Here is an 18170-nt window from a genome sequence, read left to right as displayed (position 1 = left end):
TTATTTATTATTCTTGGATTAGTTATTATTGATGTTATAGTAATAAACATATTTGTGAGTGCTGTAGCTTCTTATTATAGAGATTGATATATGGAATGATGAGAGTAGATATTGTTTTTTATACTTAGATTAGAAGACAAGATTCCTATATATTTGTTTTTAATGAAGTTCATTTTGAGAAAAGAAAAAAGTGGTAGATGAATTTGAGATTGATATTTGGAATGATGAGAGTAGATGTTTTTTTATACTTAGATTAGAAGACAAGATTCCTATATGTATTTTTAATGAAGTACATTTTGAGAAAAGAAAAAAGTGGTAGATGAATTTAAAAAAATAGACAAATGAGAAGTTTGTATCATTAACGAAGCCTTTCTTAATTACTATTACAAATAGTAAGATGTGGGGATGGATACTCCAATTTTGTATGTAGTAACTAACAAATTTCATATTAAACATAGATGATGGAAGAAATATTAATGATACACATTTAAGTTTTCAATATGATATGCAACACAATAATCTGGTAGCATTTAGTCTATAAAGTTATTAGACTTTAAGGGGGTGTTATCTTTTATTAACATTGCTCTCTTAGAAGAATCTTTTGCTTGTTAATAATATAAGAGATCTAGTTAGGCAATCTTTATTTGTATGACATATCTTATTAAAACACCATTCAAAAGTAGAAGCCTTTAAAATTTAAGTAAAATAGTTTGAATTTGTGATAACAAGGATCTGGAGAAATAACTTCCATATATTCCAATTTAAGATAGAAACATATAAGAAGAGGAAATTAAGGTTCCTATGAATTAACTTTTTTTCCCACCTTCAAGATAATTCAATATACTAAAAAGAAAATTTGAATATTAATCACATTCAATTTGTGGACTGAACCATGCTTATCTTGGATACGGAAGTTTGACTACCTCCCTATGTTTTAGAGTTCTAAATTCAATAATTTAGCCTTGTCAATAGAGGGGGCTTAAGATTGTTGGTAGTTCCCCATGGTCTTGGGTTTCAATTTGAGGGCACAGGGGACTAGGTGCATCCTTAGGGGATTAGTCTCACCCCAACTAAACAAACACTAAACAATAGTATATTTTATATTGCATACATTCATAGTCCATCATCAATATTAGAATTAAATGATTAATGTCATAATTGTTTCTTTGTTTTGTTATGTTTATCAAATCTCACACACTAAAAAATGCATAGATTTTATAATCATTTTCTAATGAGTGCATGAAATAATGCACATAAATTATTGTTTTCTTTAAGAAATTCCAACACTTAGAATTGGAATTACTTTACATTTTAAATCGAAAAATATGAGCCTATATATGATTTGGACAATTAGATGTTTTATACAAAATACACAAAAATAAACATATTTTGAGTAAACTATCCATAGTTTGCACAATTTAAAATATTGCAAAAATAAAATAAAAAATATGAAACTCTTTAACTTTCTAATTATATTTTCCTTCTTAAATCTAATTACATTAAAATTTTGATTGTTAATTTCCTTTCCTAATATCTTATTTTCTCGTTTAAAATCTATGCATAGATTTTTAAATATATATTTTAATCTATCCATCCATTGTGTATTTTTAATATATTCTACACTTCTTGACTTTTTTATTATTTTTTTGAAAAATAGTATCGAACATACTAAATTTCATTTTTAAAAATGTGTCTATTTTCAAAACTGAAAATTAAGGTTACATTTACATTTTCATTTGAATATACCAAAAAGAGGCATAAGCCATGTATTTGTTTAGGAATTTTTGAAATACTTAAAAAAAGAAGAATATTTCAAAGGGAGCATGTACTTACCATTATATATATATATATATATATATATATATATATATATATATATATATATATATATATATATATATATATATATATATATATATATATATATATATTGAAAAAATATGATTAATTTGTATTCTTTTCTTATATGATTTTCCTTATTTTCATAATTAAAAAAAACTAAAATAACTACTACCTTCCTATGTTTTAGAGTTCTAAATTCAATAATTTAGCTGCGTCAATAGAGGGGGCTTAAGATTGTTGGTAGTTCCCCATGGTCTCAAGTTTTAATCTAAGGGCACAAGGGAGTAGGCACATCCTTAGGGTATTAGTCTCACCCCAACTAAACAAACACTAAACAATAGTATATTTTATATTGCGTACATTCATAGTCCATCATCAATATTAGAATTAAATGATTAATGCTATAATTGTTTCTTTGTTTTGTTATGTTTATCAAATCTCACACACTAAAAAGCATGAAATAATGCACATAAATTATTGTTTTCTTTAAGAAATTCCAACATTTAGAATTAGAATTACTTTACATTTTAAATCAAATTAGAATTAGAATTACATAATGCATGAAATAATGCACATAAATTATTGTTTTCTTTAAGAAATTCCAACACTTAGAATTAGAATTACTTTACATTTTAAATCGAAAAATATGAGCCTATATATGATTTCGACAATTAGATGTTTTATACAAAATACACAAAAATAAACATATTTTGAGTAAACTATCCATCAAGTTTGCACAATTTAAAATATTGCAAAAAAAAAAAAAAAAATTAAACTCTTTAACTTTCTAATTATATTTTCCTTCTTAAATCTAATTACATTAAAATTTTGATAATTAATTTCCTTCCTAATATCTTATTTTCTCGTTGCAAACCTATGCATAGATTTGTAAATATATATATTTTAATCTAGCCGTCCATTGTGTCTTTTTAATATATTCTACACTCCTTGACTTTTTTGTTATTTTTTTGAAAAATATGTGTAGAACACACTGAAAATTTCATTTTAAAAAATGCGTCTATTTTCAAAACTTAAAACTAAGGTTACTTTTACATTTTCATTTGAAAATACCAAAAAGAGGCATAAGCCATGTGTTTGTTTAGGAATTTTTGAAATACTTAAAAAAAAAGAATATTTCAAAGGGAGTAGAGAGAGAGAGAGAGAGAGAGAGAGAGAGAGAACATGATTAATTTGTATTTTTCTCTTATATAATTTTCCTTATTTTCATAATTTTTAAAAACTAAAGTAACTAACTACCTCCCTATGTTTTAGAGTTCTAAATTCAATAATTTAGTCTCGTCAATAGAGGGGGCTTAAGATTGTTGGTAGTTCCCCATGGTCTCGAGTTTGAATCTAAGGGCTCAGGGGAGTAGGCACATCCTTAGGGGATTAGTCTCACCCCAACTAAGCAAACACTAAAAATAGTATAATTTATATTGCGTAGATTCATAGTCCATCATTAATATTAGAATTAAATGATTAATGCCATAATTGTTTCTCTGTTTTGTTATGTTTATCAAATCTCACACACTAAAAAATGCATAGATTTTATAATCATTTTCTAATGAATGCATGAAATAATGCACATAAATTATTGTTTTCTTTAAGAAATTCCAACACTTAGAATTGGAATTACTTTACATTTTAAATCAAAAAATATGAGCCTATATATGATTTGGACAATTAGATGTTTTATACAAAATACACAAAAATAAACATATTTTGAGTACACTATCCATCAAGTTTGCACAATTTAAAATATTGCAAAAATAAAATAAAATATGAAACTCTTTAACTTTCTAATTATATTTTCCTTCTTAAATCTAATTACATTAAAATTTTGATCATTAATTTCCTTTCCTAATATCTTATTTTCTTGTGAAAAACCTATGCATAGATTTTTAAATATATATTTTAATCTATCTATCCATTGTGTATTTTTAATATATTCTACACTCGACTTTTTTTTTTTTTTTTGAAAAATACGTGTAGAATACACTCAAAATTTCATTTTAAAAAATGTGTCTATTTTCAAAACTTAAAATTAAGATTACATTTACATTTTCATTTGAAAATACCAAAAAGAGGCATGAGCCATGTGTTTGTTTAGGAATTTTTGAAACACACACACACACACACACACACACACACACACACACACACACACACACACACAGAGTTTGAAAAAACATGATTAATTTGTATTCTTCTCTTACATGATTTTCCTTGATTTCATAATTCTTAAAAACTAAAATAACTAAGCAATAAATTACATAGGGAGAGGGAGGGAGGAAGGGGGGAGGGAGAGAGAGTGTGTACTTGACTTAGTAAGATTAGTTACCAAAAAGAGATCACATACACTACAATGAGTAATAAATTTAAGGTAGCATACATGTATCCAAAAGCTAATTATGTTTGTACTATGATATTCCCCAAGCAAGGAAATATCAAGGGAAATGAATCACATAAAAAAACATCACAAAGGAATAGGTTTTGTGTGTGTATATGATATTTCATGAATATCAAGAATAATTATATCAAATTGACATCATCCCTTAATGTCATATAAGTACAAACACAATAGAAGAACACAAAAAAAACACCAACAATCCAAAGACCACAAATAAACATATCTCTCTTTGTTTGCATTGTCGCCAAGCATACAACACAAAGATGCATTTACAACAATATCATAGGATTGGTCCCTTTATCACCTTGTGCCAAGAGAGTAACAATGGTCATCCAAAGAGATGTATAAAAGATATCAAACAACATATTGTGAGGGTTGAATTAGTTGTGAAGAAATAAAATTAAACCCATACTTATAAAACTGATCACCAATAAGGGTTAGTGCACCAAGATGGTGTACAAAAATGGGGTATAATTGGACACCATTTTTCTGAAATTAGGTAAACTTGAACTTGGACGAGATGTTTGAGGGTCATCCACTAAAAATGAAAAGATGTGTTAAAAATATAAATTGTAGTACTCTGAATCTACTTTTTAAACTACTAGAGTTCTTACAAAATGGATAAGATTAGGTGGATCAAACCCTGCGGACACGAAAAAAATTCCTGGTCTTTTTTAGAAGACATACATAGTTGTTTTCACATGCAACACAAAATACCTAGTTATATTTAGTATTTTGCAAATCCCTTGGCTAGGACGATAGTTAAGAGTGATATCTGGAAGTTGTGTATTTTTGTGTAATTTTTTGATGAGTAATCTTTTAATGAATTATTCAAGTGACTACATACTGGAATTTTGGTACATGTTGTGTGCAAGGCATAACTTGGATCAAAATAATTGAAAATAATTTTTTTAAAAAAGTTTATAGAATGAAGTGTAGAACAATAATATGTAATTTATTTTGTAGTTGGTTAAGTACATTAAAAGTTATTAAAAAAAGTTAGACATGTCTTTAAGGTCTATGGAGATAATGGTAAAACTAATTAACATTTACAATGTTAATGTTATCAAATAAAGGAAAAAATATTCAGAAAGGTAAGAAGATGTGCCAGATTATGGTGGTGATTTCAGAGATTCCCACTCTATTGTTTGGAAACTTGATGAAGGAAAATGATAGAATTTATTTTAGAAGATGACAAAATGTTTAAAGGATTAAAATTGGAGGAAAAAAGAGCTCTCAAGCCTTTGGGTCAACTCCCAAGGCTAATTCCAAGCCATAACTCGATTGGGTTTTATGTTTTCAAGTAACTCGATCAATTTATAGAGCCAAAAATACGTTATAATGGTTAAAGAACCCGATCAAGTTTTTATGAGACAAAACCTGATTGAGTTATTAATGAGTGAATACAAAATATATTGCATTCACATAACCCTCTTAGGTTACTATGATAGCAATAACCTGATCAGATTATATCTATCATAAAATTATAATTCAATATTTATAAATATATAAACAAATTCAAATTTATTTAAACATTCATATATATTTATAATTATATAACTAAATTAATATATAATTAAATATTATATATATATATATATATATATATGTATATATATATATGTATGTATATATATATATATGTACGTGTGTGTGTGTGTGTGTGTGTGTGTGTGTATATATATATATATATATATATATATATGTATGTATGTATGTATGTATGTATATATACATATATATGTTAATCTCATATTGGTTTTGACAAGGTAGTGACAAAACACTTAGTCATTATCTATCTGTATTACAATGCAAACTGAGTGATCAGAGCGAGCCAAGGAATCAGTGCAAGCCGAGTGATCAAATCATGTCGAGCATAAGTTGGGAGACAATATGTGCCGAGTAATAGACTTAGTATGTGTTGAGTCACTCATGAGCCAAGGAGACTATACATGCTCAGTGATTCAAGAGCCGAGTAAACAGTGGATGCTGAGCCATTCAAAATCTAAGTTACAACATTGAAGATATAAGATGCCAAACATCTGAGACTTCAAGTGCCAAGTGAGTAGTTTTTGACATAGTTGTTTGTAATGATAGAAATTTCTATGTAAATCATTTATGGGCTGACCTAATTATTGTTTTATGATTCTAGAAGATAAGGATGGATGTATATTGTGAATCCCTATGTATGACATGCAACCAATCAGATAAAGGGATGTTCTAAGCAGAAATATGGATAAACCTCCACTGTTGATTCTAATCTAACTCTAGCCCACTTATGTTTACTTAAGGAGACAAAACCTAAATAGTTTTTATGCGTAAAGATAGAGAAGGAGACACAAGAGAGATAAATACTAAGTGTAGAGAATGCATTAATGGTGGCTATGGAGGTTGTGATAATGTTATGAATTGCAGAGTTAGTTAGAGAGAATATAGGAAAGCAAAGAGAGAGTAGAGGAGACATATCTGATTAGAAGGATCAAGTACACATCAAGAAAGAGAATATCTAACATCTAGCAATAAGGTGCTAACCAAAGGATCATGGTCCTGAATCATTCTAATAGGTGATGCAAAGAAAATCTCCTAACAAAGTAGTCCTAACAAGCTTGTGTACATCTCTTAACCAATTGCTTGATTTATTGTAAATTAAAGTCCTCTAACAAGGCACACTTTTAGTAGGGTGTTGAAATCCTTTGGCAGGATGCAACCTAATAGTCTTTGTAAGCCTTTAACAGGGAAGACCTTTCACAGGGTAGATCATAGTTTATGATCAAACTTATTTTAACCATAATTGGCTACACTTTATAGCTGCACTAGTGAAGATTTGTGGGTGTCATCCCCACCCCAAATTTACCTTCTCATTGGAGGGTTTATGGGTAACAAATTTATTGTGCTATGTGTTATTTGTTTCATGCTATGGATGAACATGTGTAGTTAGCTATTTCAGTTTACATGCTAAATTATGAGATGGATGTGTGGTGAATTTTTTATGGTTTGTATTTTGAAGTGCTGATTCACCCCCCATCTCAGAGTTTTCTTTCCCATTGTAATTTCCAACAATTGATATCAAAACTTTAGTTCTCTAGAAAGGAAAGCTTTACAACTTGGAGGAAAGATCTTGAAGATGGAAGTCTACAAGTTGGGAAAGGTTATTGAGAACTAGAAGATTGAAGTATATCTTTCCCTACACCAACTTAATGAAGCAAGAGATGAACTACAACATTCATTAGAGAGAAGAAAGGAACTAGCTATTGAGCTAAATGACACTCATTACCAAGAACAAGACACTACTGGATTGTTTGAGAATGGAAACTCAAGTGAGTTTGATGTAGCAGTTATAGATTTGATGGAAAAGGATGGTGCCCTAACTAAAGAGGTTAGAAATCTTAAGATAAAACAAGAAGTCCAATCAATATGATTATGTGAGGTGACCGAATAGAAAAAGAAAGATGAAGAAGACAAAGTCATGTTTGAAGATGACAAAAGAACACTAACCAATAGATTGGAAGAGAAGACATCAAATGTGAAAAAGATTGCTAACATGTAATTGGATACCATGAATCAATTGATTATTGCAAACCATGAATTGAATGGAAAGGACATTGAGATCACAACCCTAAAGTTATAGAATGAACAAATGAGGAATGAACTAAGAGAATGAAAAGTATGAAGGTGAATTGCAACAAATGATTCTTGCATTTGTGAGCCGAATTCAACTGTAACTCGACAAAATTCATCAAATTGAAAGGTATTTTACTAGCGCTAAGTTTCACTATTTGAATTTTCATAAACCCTAAGTAGCAAAAATGGAAGTTAGCTCTTTTGTGAATGTTAGGAAGGAAAGAAAGGAAGAGTATAATTTTAAACAAATTAGTAATGATGTAAGACAACCACCTTTCCAAGCAATACCTAAATTAACATATAAAAGAGATCTATCTGGTGTGTTATCCATGATACCACCAAAAGTTCTCATGATTCAAGATGTTAGGTTTTTTTATACTTGTAAAGATGGAAGTATAGGATACATGGAGATAAGGGATTTTTACAAAAAACTTTGTGAGGATGGAGTCTTAAGGGAAGAAAATAGAATTGTAGAAAAGAAAGGGTTGACCCATGCCCTAGATTTCCCTAATGTATTCAAGACTGAATGGATAAATATTGTGCTCAGTATAATACATGATGACTTCATATGGTTAGAAAATGGACCATTGAAGATCGCCAAAAGGATCATCAATTGAGTAACATGGTATCTTACCCTAGACAGATTTAAGAGCATGAATAGTGATTCAAAGGAGATAATTGAGAAAAATATAGGTGTAGTATGGAACAAGAGAGGGATGTCTATAGATTTTATCTCAAACCTCCTAATTACCTTTGCAGTGAGAGTGATTACACATAAGTTCTTTCAGTCTAGTAGATGGAACATTGTATCTTATATGGATGTGAATTTGGGATACAAATAGTGAAGAGAGATCACACCTATGACCTTGCCAAGTTGCAACTTCAACAACTATATGAAAACTTGGAGGCCATACGGAAAACAAAGAGTGCATCTTCCAAATTTGGTTCTTTACTAGTCTATATATTCGTTTATGTATCAAAAACATTTACAACTTTTGGAAAAGTTTCTTGGAAGACCAATAGGTCTATTACAGTTCAGATTGTAGAGTTGATAGAGCAAATTGGAGATAATTTTGAGTCAGTTATGACTAGTTATTTTGAGGATTTTAATAAATCCATGAAGGAAAGACTAAGGATTCCTATGTCACTAGTGGAGAAACATTACAATGATGTTTGATTCTTAGTTGATGCATATTATACATATGTGCAGGAAGCTATTCCTAGGGTCAGATGGCTTAAGCCCTTTCATATGAGATTAATGTAGATGCAACATCTATAGCTATCACAAATCTATTGGCAGAAAAAATTGATAAAAGAAACTATGAGGAAACCATGTCTAGGATTATAATTGACTTAAAAATAGTTATAGTTCTTAGGAAGAAGAACAAACTAGTCAAGAAGCCAAAGGAGAAATTTGGCAATAGGGGAGAAGAAGAGGAAGAAGGAGATGATGAAGAAGGCGAACAAGTCCAAGCCCCATTGGAACTCACTCAAGGACAAGGAGAAGATGAGGAAGTTAATGTAGAAGGTGTTGAGAAGAAGTTGAGGAAGCACCTAAACTAGTTGAGAAGAGGAAGAGAAAGGCAAAGGAGCCTACAGTGGAGAAAACCAAGAAGCTTGTGAAAGTTTCACAACAGAAGCTAGTAGTACTTGCTACCATGTCTAGCACAAGGGAAACCACCAAGCAAGTTAAGGTAGCTGAGAAATCAGAAGAAAAAAGTAATATTTCCTTAGTAGAGCTGAGCCAGCCTACAAAGAAGACATACACGAGGAGAAAATACACTCCAATAGCTTAGTCAGATGAGGAGAAAATAGAGTTTGATGACATGAGTCAATTCAAGGTGGTAAGCCATAATCCCTCCTCTGACTTAGATAATTTGTGTGAAAATATAAAATCAAATGTAGTTTTATTTGGTTTTGCACACATTGATTTTGATAAGCTAGGGAAAGTTGAACAAAATATTGTTGAGGAAGCCATCTATGTCATGATGGCTACATTCAAATCAACTCCTCTTGAGATTGCCAACTCACTACCCAAGAGTCTATATGACTGAGTTGAGCATAAATGGCAATACAACTAATTACAAACTAAAAGACAGATTAGGGAATCAACTCTAGTCCAAGTTATGCCAGAATTGGACAAAAGAAAGATTGCTAAGGCTATGGAAACACACAAGTCTCAATTTTCCCCTAAATATAGAGCTTTCCATATCTTGAATAAGAATATTGAGGATATGATAACCAAAATCACAACTATTTGGAAATCTATTTATGGGTTACCCACTCCTGCTATAAAAGAGAAAGGTGAGAAAGAAATGCCAAACCATAAGAAAGATGAACAAGAGATAATAAAGATCATGCAAGAGGTATCAATCAAGGATGCTACATAGTGTGGGAGGCACTGAGGAGGCAACAATAGAAGAGGCAAAAACTAAAAAAGAGTAGCAAGATGAACATAATGTACAAGATGTGAAAGTGTCGAGTAACAATCCCCCACATGTAGACCAAGTGAGTCAACAAGACTCAATAGAAATAAAGGATGTTCCTGATAATTCTGCTATGAACATCAATCCTTTGATTGATGATGATTTGAAGAAGATATTGAGGGATTCCACCATGACATCACAATTATGCACAAATATTGTATTGGTGAGAATAGATAAAATTGAAAAGGTAGAAGTGGCATGAATTTGGGGAGAAACAAATTGACACATCCAATGTGCCCCCTCCAACTAAAGAGGTAAAAGAGATAGAAGACCAAAGTGCAAGCACTAAACAACAAAGTATTATTACTACAACACAAGTTACATTGTCTCTAGTGCCACTCATTTCAACTAATCAAGCCTTAGTCACAATTGAGAAAGATGGAACTAAAGTTAAACAACGTCAGGAATCAAGTCCTACACCTACTCCACAAACTTAAGGTGAAGCATAGAAAGAAGTGAGACAAGATGATAAGTTTCAAGAGTTGAAGGTGACTACTTCCCCAAAGGAACAAATTTCCCCATAGACTCTGGTTACATTACTAGTTTTTGTTACTCCTACTAGTAATCAATCTCTTCAGAGGCCAAGCACTCATGCCACACCCTTGCAGATATCAAGGCCAAGTGCAAAAATATCAAGGAGCTCAGATGAAATATCTTATGGAGATGTAAGCCTAGATGAGGTAATTGAACTACCAAAGTTTGATCTTGATACAATTACAATTGAGAAGATGAGCATTCTATAGGAAGCTCTACAGAGGAAGAAACAACAAGAGTTGCTAAGAAGGGAGTATACATAGAAGCAAGTGCTTCATGACATCAAAGATATCTTTCTTGATGCTTTCAACCTTCCAACTACTAATGAAGACAAATCAATTATTGAGCAACAAGTAAATATTGTTGATAAAATTAGTGATGAAGACTTGGATTTTAATACTAAACTCTTAGAATGGCTTGAAAGAAAATTTCACACTAAGGTAATTGAAAAGATATCTAGTGCCCTTGCACTATGACAGATTGATTTAGCAACCAAGATGGAGAGTGTGAAAAAGGTGTTTGCAAACATTTTCTCTCTTTACACCAAGTTATGCGATGTGAATCTTTTCACACAAGAGATTCAGAGGGATGCTGACCAACTGGAGGGAGATCTAAAGATTACAAGTAATACCTTAAAACTATCTCCTCTTCAAAGTCAGTCACATTTTTAGAGACTACTATCCACACAAGGTACGCTTGTCGAGCTAATAGAACAAGATGCCAACATTCAAGCTACCTTGATCAACATCCAATCCGTGTTGACTCCACACATGGAAGTATTGCACAAGGAACTAACCTATGCTAAGACCTTGATGAAGAAATATTCTCATCTTTCCACTCATGATGGTCTAGTTAACCTTGCTACTGAGCTAGATGTTCAATATTAATCTCTAGAGGTAGCATGCAATAATTGGGATGACACCTTGAAGATCATAATGAAGATCCATAAATAATTTTTGGATAAACACACTATTAGTGTACCAACCATGCGGTAAGTGTCAAAAAGGGGGATTATAAATTTTTTGTTGATAAAGGAAATATAATTTTGAGTAAGGGGGAGTAATCATGCAGAAATAGGGTACACCAAATATACTCAATAAGAGTATCAAATTTAGATACAGTAATAAAATATTTACTTAGGGGGAGTAGTGGAGAAATGGAGAAATAAGGTATGACAGTTAGTCATCCATTTTTTAGAATTTTAAAGTTTTGAAATTTTGTATAAGAGCCAAGTCATAGATATACATTGTTTGAGTTATGCTCATAATAAAGATTGTATTGCATGGCAACGTGTTTTTTCCACTCATGTCAAAGGGGGAGATTGTTAATCTCAGATTGGTTTTGACAAGGAAATCACACAACACTGAGTCATTATCTATCAGTATTACAGTGAAAGTTGAGTGATCAGAGCTGAGTGATCAGAGCATACCAAGCATAAGTTGCCAAACAATACAGGCCGAGTAATATAGTTAGTATGTGCCAAGTCACTCATGAGTTGAGTAGACTATTCATGCCGAGTGATTCAGGAGCCTAGTAAACAATGAATGTCAAGCAATTCAGAAGTCAAGTTACAACATTGAAGATATAGTGGATGTCAAGCATTAGAGACTTCAAGTGCTGAGTCAACAATTTTTGGCATAGTTGTTTGTAATGGCACAAACTTCTATGTAAACCATTTTTGGGCTGACCCAATGATTATTTTACGATTATAGAAGATAAGGATAGATGTATATTATGAATCCCTATGTATAGCATGCAACCAATAAGATAAAGGGATGTTCTAAGCAAAAATATGGATCAACCTCAGTCGTTGATTCTAACCTAACCCTAGCCCACTTGCGTTTACTTAAGGAGACAAACCCTAAATAGTTTGTATGCATGAAAATAGAGAAGGAGATGCAAGAGATATGAATTCTAAGTGCAAAGAGGGAATTCATGGTGGCTATGGAGGTTTTGATAATGTTATGAATTACAAAATTAGTTAGAGAGAACAGAGGAAAGTAGAGAGAGGTAAGAGGATATATATTTGATTAGAAGGATCAAGTACACATTAGTAAAGAGAAGATCTGACATCTAGCAATAAGGTGCTAACCAAAGGATCATGGTGCTAAATCATTCTAATAGGTGATGTAGAGAAAATCTCCTAACAGAGTAGTCATAATAGGCTTGTGTAAATCTCTTAACTGAGTGTTTGCTTTATTGTAAGTTAAAGTCCTCTAACAAGGAACACTTTTAGTAGGGTGTTGTAATCCTTTAACAAGGTGATACCTAACAATATTTGTAAGCCTTTGATAGGGAAAACCTTTCATAGGGTAGATCATATAGTTTAACATCAAACTTATTGTAACCATAACTAGCTACACTTTATAGATGCAGTAGTGAAGATTTGTGGATGTCATCCCCACCCTAGTTTTACCTTATCATTAGAGGGTTTTTGGGTAACAAATTTATTGTGTTATGTGTTATTTTTTTCATGCTATGGATGGACATGTGTAGCTATCTATTTTAGTTTACATGCTAAATTGTGAGATGGATGTGTGGTGAATGTTTTATGGTTAAAGTTTTGAAGTGTTGATTCACCCTCCTCTTAGAGTTTACTTTCCCATTGCAATTTCCAATAATATATACATACATATACACACACACACACACACACATGTGTGTGTGTGTGTGTGTATATGAATATATATGTATATACATAGACACACATTGATAAATAAAAGGCTATGAGGCTCAATATTTTTTTAAGATTAAAAACATCTCAATTGGGCACCAAAGATCAGAGATGGATAGGTATCCTTGGTGTATCCCTTGAATAAATATCTCAAAGTGTTTTAACCAATTTTAGTACCTTTTATTTATTTACGAATTCATAACTTTTCTCTTGATAATTCCTTGCAAATATAGCTTGTAAATTAAACTTGGCTATGATCAAGTTATTAGATAAAAAAGAAGTATGCTTCATAATAAATAAATGGAACTTATCTCCATTTAATTTTAAATTTAAAATCAAAATTATATAAGAATTTCTTTTGAATAACCAAAAATAAGTCACTTATTAACATTAAACTTCCATGATATCAACTAGATTGGTCAATCATACAGCTTGCACATACGCGCGCGCACACACACACACACATACAAAACCTAACAAAAGAAATCAACATGTTTATTTTGATAGTAAAATTTCTAAACTAGTTTCACTCCAAGAACAATGGTCTAACTTATACTTATCATATTAGCTTGTCTTATTAGAATATCTTCTCCATCTACTCCTTTGTTAGAAATATTATCTACTTCTCCATAAATTATATATATATATATATATATATATATATATATATATATATATATATATATATATATATATATATATATATATATATATATATATATATATATATATATATATATATATATATATATATATAAATTAAATGTTATATATAGGTATACAAAAAAATTCATATATAATTAAATACTTTTATTCTATTTTTGTATTTAGAATCACATATATTCATAACCTCTCTCTCTCTCTCTCAATAACCCCTAACACCCACTCCCTCTAACCCATAATCCTTCTCTATTTAGGATAACCCCTAACACCCTCTCTCTACAAACCCCTAACCTATCTCTCTCCCTCCCTCTCAAACCTGTAACGCCCCGCCAAGGGATCCAAAAGAATTAACCTAAAGTTTCACTAAGTTTGCTAAACATTTTTTTTTTTTTTTTAAAGTAAGAATGTATAACATACACATCAAACACATAGTAGCGGAAGCAATAACATGTAATCATCAATAACCATACCTTGCAAGTTACACCTTAAGGATCCCAAGACATTGAGTCACGTTTAAATTTAATTAATTCTAAGTCTAACAATTACCACATACATATGAAAGAATAATCAGAAAGTCCCATGTCCATATTATACATTTGTTCCGAATGCCTCTTGGCAAATTAATTCGGAATGCTCAATCATCCACTGTACAAGTCACAGGGTATGAAAGGCTTAAAAGAATATACATATGTAAAAATAGAAATACATCAACCTCCATGAATCCATGATACAAAGTACAGTAAGGATATATACAAAACTATTCACCATACTTGATACGTCCATACATCCATAATGATAAAACATCTAACATAAAATCTAACCATCCATCATAATAATCCAAGAACATAGTGAAGGTAAATGCCAATCACGAAAACTCCAGCCACGGTGACCACGGAACGGATCTCAATGGTAAGAGTAAAAGCACTACCACCCGACCGCGTGGAACCTAAATGGTCCACTCCCACCGCCCTGAGGAGATAGTCTCAAGTCCCAAATAGGATAACAAAACCTATAATCATAAATACTCTCTAAGTCTAGGAAATCCTATAAGTATGCTAACTCAAGGGTTCCTAAAAAGATCGACATCTGAATCCCAGAGGTACCACAAGACACGTAAGAAACCTAATATGCAAGCGGGAAAGTGTCATCGCAAAAGTCACATAGAAGTTACCCGAGCAATCCCTTAGGAATCCCGGGTCCCTACTGATCCTTGCGGCCACTAGTATCCTCTCGTACTAACGAGGCATATTATGGAGTGCAAGGTTGTAACCAAGCGTTCTCTCTACCCCATCCTAGCCTGTACTAGCACTCAAGGCATGGGAGAGAACATACAATTATTTTGTTAGGTTCATTTTCTCTCATTTAGTGTAAATGTTTTCACTTATTAAGACAACTTACAATGGGTTACTCCAGGCAGCCTCTTAGGGCCTCGATCCCCATTGCAAGCCACTTCCCGACACTACACATAGATAACCTACCCTAGGCTCATGAAATCACAAATCAAGAATCATAATAAAATCACCTCAGTCCTATACAAGCAACTGAAAAACATCATAAAAGATAAGCCACAAAATCACATCATTTCTTCATGAGCAACCGATAAGCATCCAATAATAATCATATGATCACGACAGTTCTCTATCAGCAACTGAAGGCATCAATGATAAATCACAAAATCCAATGGTTCTCCAACGAGCAACCAAAAAGTATCCCAATAGTAAATTACAATACTGATCAAAGACTCTAAAATGGTCCAGTCAAAACATGACATCATCAAGAACATAACAAACACTTCAGTCCTCTCAAGCGACCGAAAAGAAAACCAAGTATAGCTGATCAAGACTCAAAAATGGTTATCAAATATAATTGATCGAGACTCGAAAATGGTTAAGTCAGGTATCTCAAATACATACATCTGAGCTTCACACAAGGAAAGTGGAAAGCAATAACAAATAGTAAACACAATCATGTCATAGAGCACTTCATCACATTACCATGGTCGGGTTAAGAAAGATCGAGACCAAATCATCATGACATCACATTCACAACCCTGAGCCTCTGGTAACAACCTAAACTGGTCAACGCTAAACCAACCCCATAACATTCAAAGCACAAAGACAACATCAAAGTCTCAGAGATTGGATTTGAAAGTATATTATTGAGTTAAGGTAAGGTTTATGTTTCAGTTTCCAGTGTTTATATTCAAGTAAAAAAAAGTTTTATAGTTCAATTTGATTGATAATATACTATTGAGTTAATGTGAGGTTTCCATTTCCAGTTGAACGTATGTTTTAAACAGATAGAATCCATAGTTCACCTTTACAAATTATCCCGTTCCTAACTCCAAATGAAACACCTAATTACCCTTAATTGATTTCAAGTCAAAGTCCTAAAACAATCTAAGGGTAATAATTAATTTATTAATAATCCTTGTTGATTATAATAATCTACACTTCCATTAAAATCGGTGTTATAATATTAAATTTGCTTAAACAAAATTTCAATTTAATTAATCCTAATTAAGTCAAACCTAAATAAGATTAATTAATGATACATAAAAGAACATATTACATTTATTAATAATTTATTTATTTATAAAACTATTAATAAATAATAATAAAATTTCAATATAATTTAAAATTTAATAAATTTTAAATTAACTAATAATAATATTGATTAAAACAATTTTTATTTAAAACATTTTAAAAAAAATGATTAATATAAAATTAGGTCGTAATTTATATATTTTTCATATAAAAAAATCAGCGTTTTTAAAGGCCCGCCGGCCTGACATCCCCTGCGGCCGCAGGTGTTACTGCTGCCACAGGCAGCAGTACCACCTGCTACCGCAGCGTGGGTGTGTGGGGCGTGGGAAGTGGTGGCCCTGCCCCACTCCAAAATACATATAATATATATATTTTTAAATTTTTTTTTTTTTTTTAATATTTTAAAACAATCCCCAATTTCGTTTTTAATAAATGTATAAAATAAATTAATTTTATTTTAAATTAGATTTATTTAATTTTATTAAAACAATAAATATACATATATAAAATAAATAATGTTTATTTTAAATTTAGTTTTATTTAATTTTTATTAAGACAATATCCTCCAAGGAAAATATATATAATATATATATATATATTTTTAAAAATTAGAACTTTCAATTTTACATTCAAAACCCTTACCTAATTAAATCTTAATTCCTAAATCAAGAAAACAAGGGTTCTAATAATTCATCTAGTCTCCTTGGATACAGAAATTATTGACGAACAATTAATAAATTCACAATATTGAAAGCTTAAAACTTTCATCACAGAGAATTCGGATTTACAAACCCCAGACACGAAGAAGACGGGAAAGATAATTGCGTATTTAATTGATAAACAAAAACACAAGACCCTACCTGATCCTGATGCTATTATGCAATCTCCAGGAACTGTAAGAGAATTCGCTCCTCTCAATAACCTTCTTCCGAAAATCTTTCTTTGGTATTTAGCCTTCTGAAATTCGCTTCCAAAAGTTGTCTCCCCAAAAATTCTCGTCCAACTTCGTATATCCCAAAAATGAACCCCCAAAGTTGTGATAAGCAATTTTCTCCTCAAATCGGGGCACTAATTGTGCGTTCACCCGAGAAGACTCTTTGCACCACTCAGTTAACTCCAAATTAACCTTTATTATCTTTTCTTTTATTTTGCATTCAACTTTCATGCACATTAAGTTGATTTATTAAATAACTTTATTTAATATTCTACTTGACTTCTATTTTAAATTAATTTATTACTTTAATCTCATGTGCACTTCATGAAATTAAAATAACGTTATTAATTTCTATTATTTAATCTTTTAATTTATTTCTCATATTTAAACTCATGCTTAGATCATGCAATCTAAAATTCTTAATAATTTTATATCTTTCAACTTTTTAAATTAATTTTAG

Source organism: Cupressus sempervirens, chromosome 11, assembly GCF_028749045.1.
Source record: "Cupressus sempervirens isolate cs-2001-9-10 chromosome 11, ASM2874904v1, whole genome shotgun sequence".
NCBI lineage: Eukaryota > Viridiplantae > Streptophyta > Pinopsida > Cupressales > Cupressaceae > Cupressus > Cupressus sempervirens.
Note: the sequence above shows the minus strand (reverse complement) of the source record.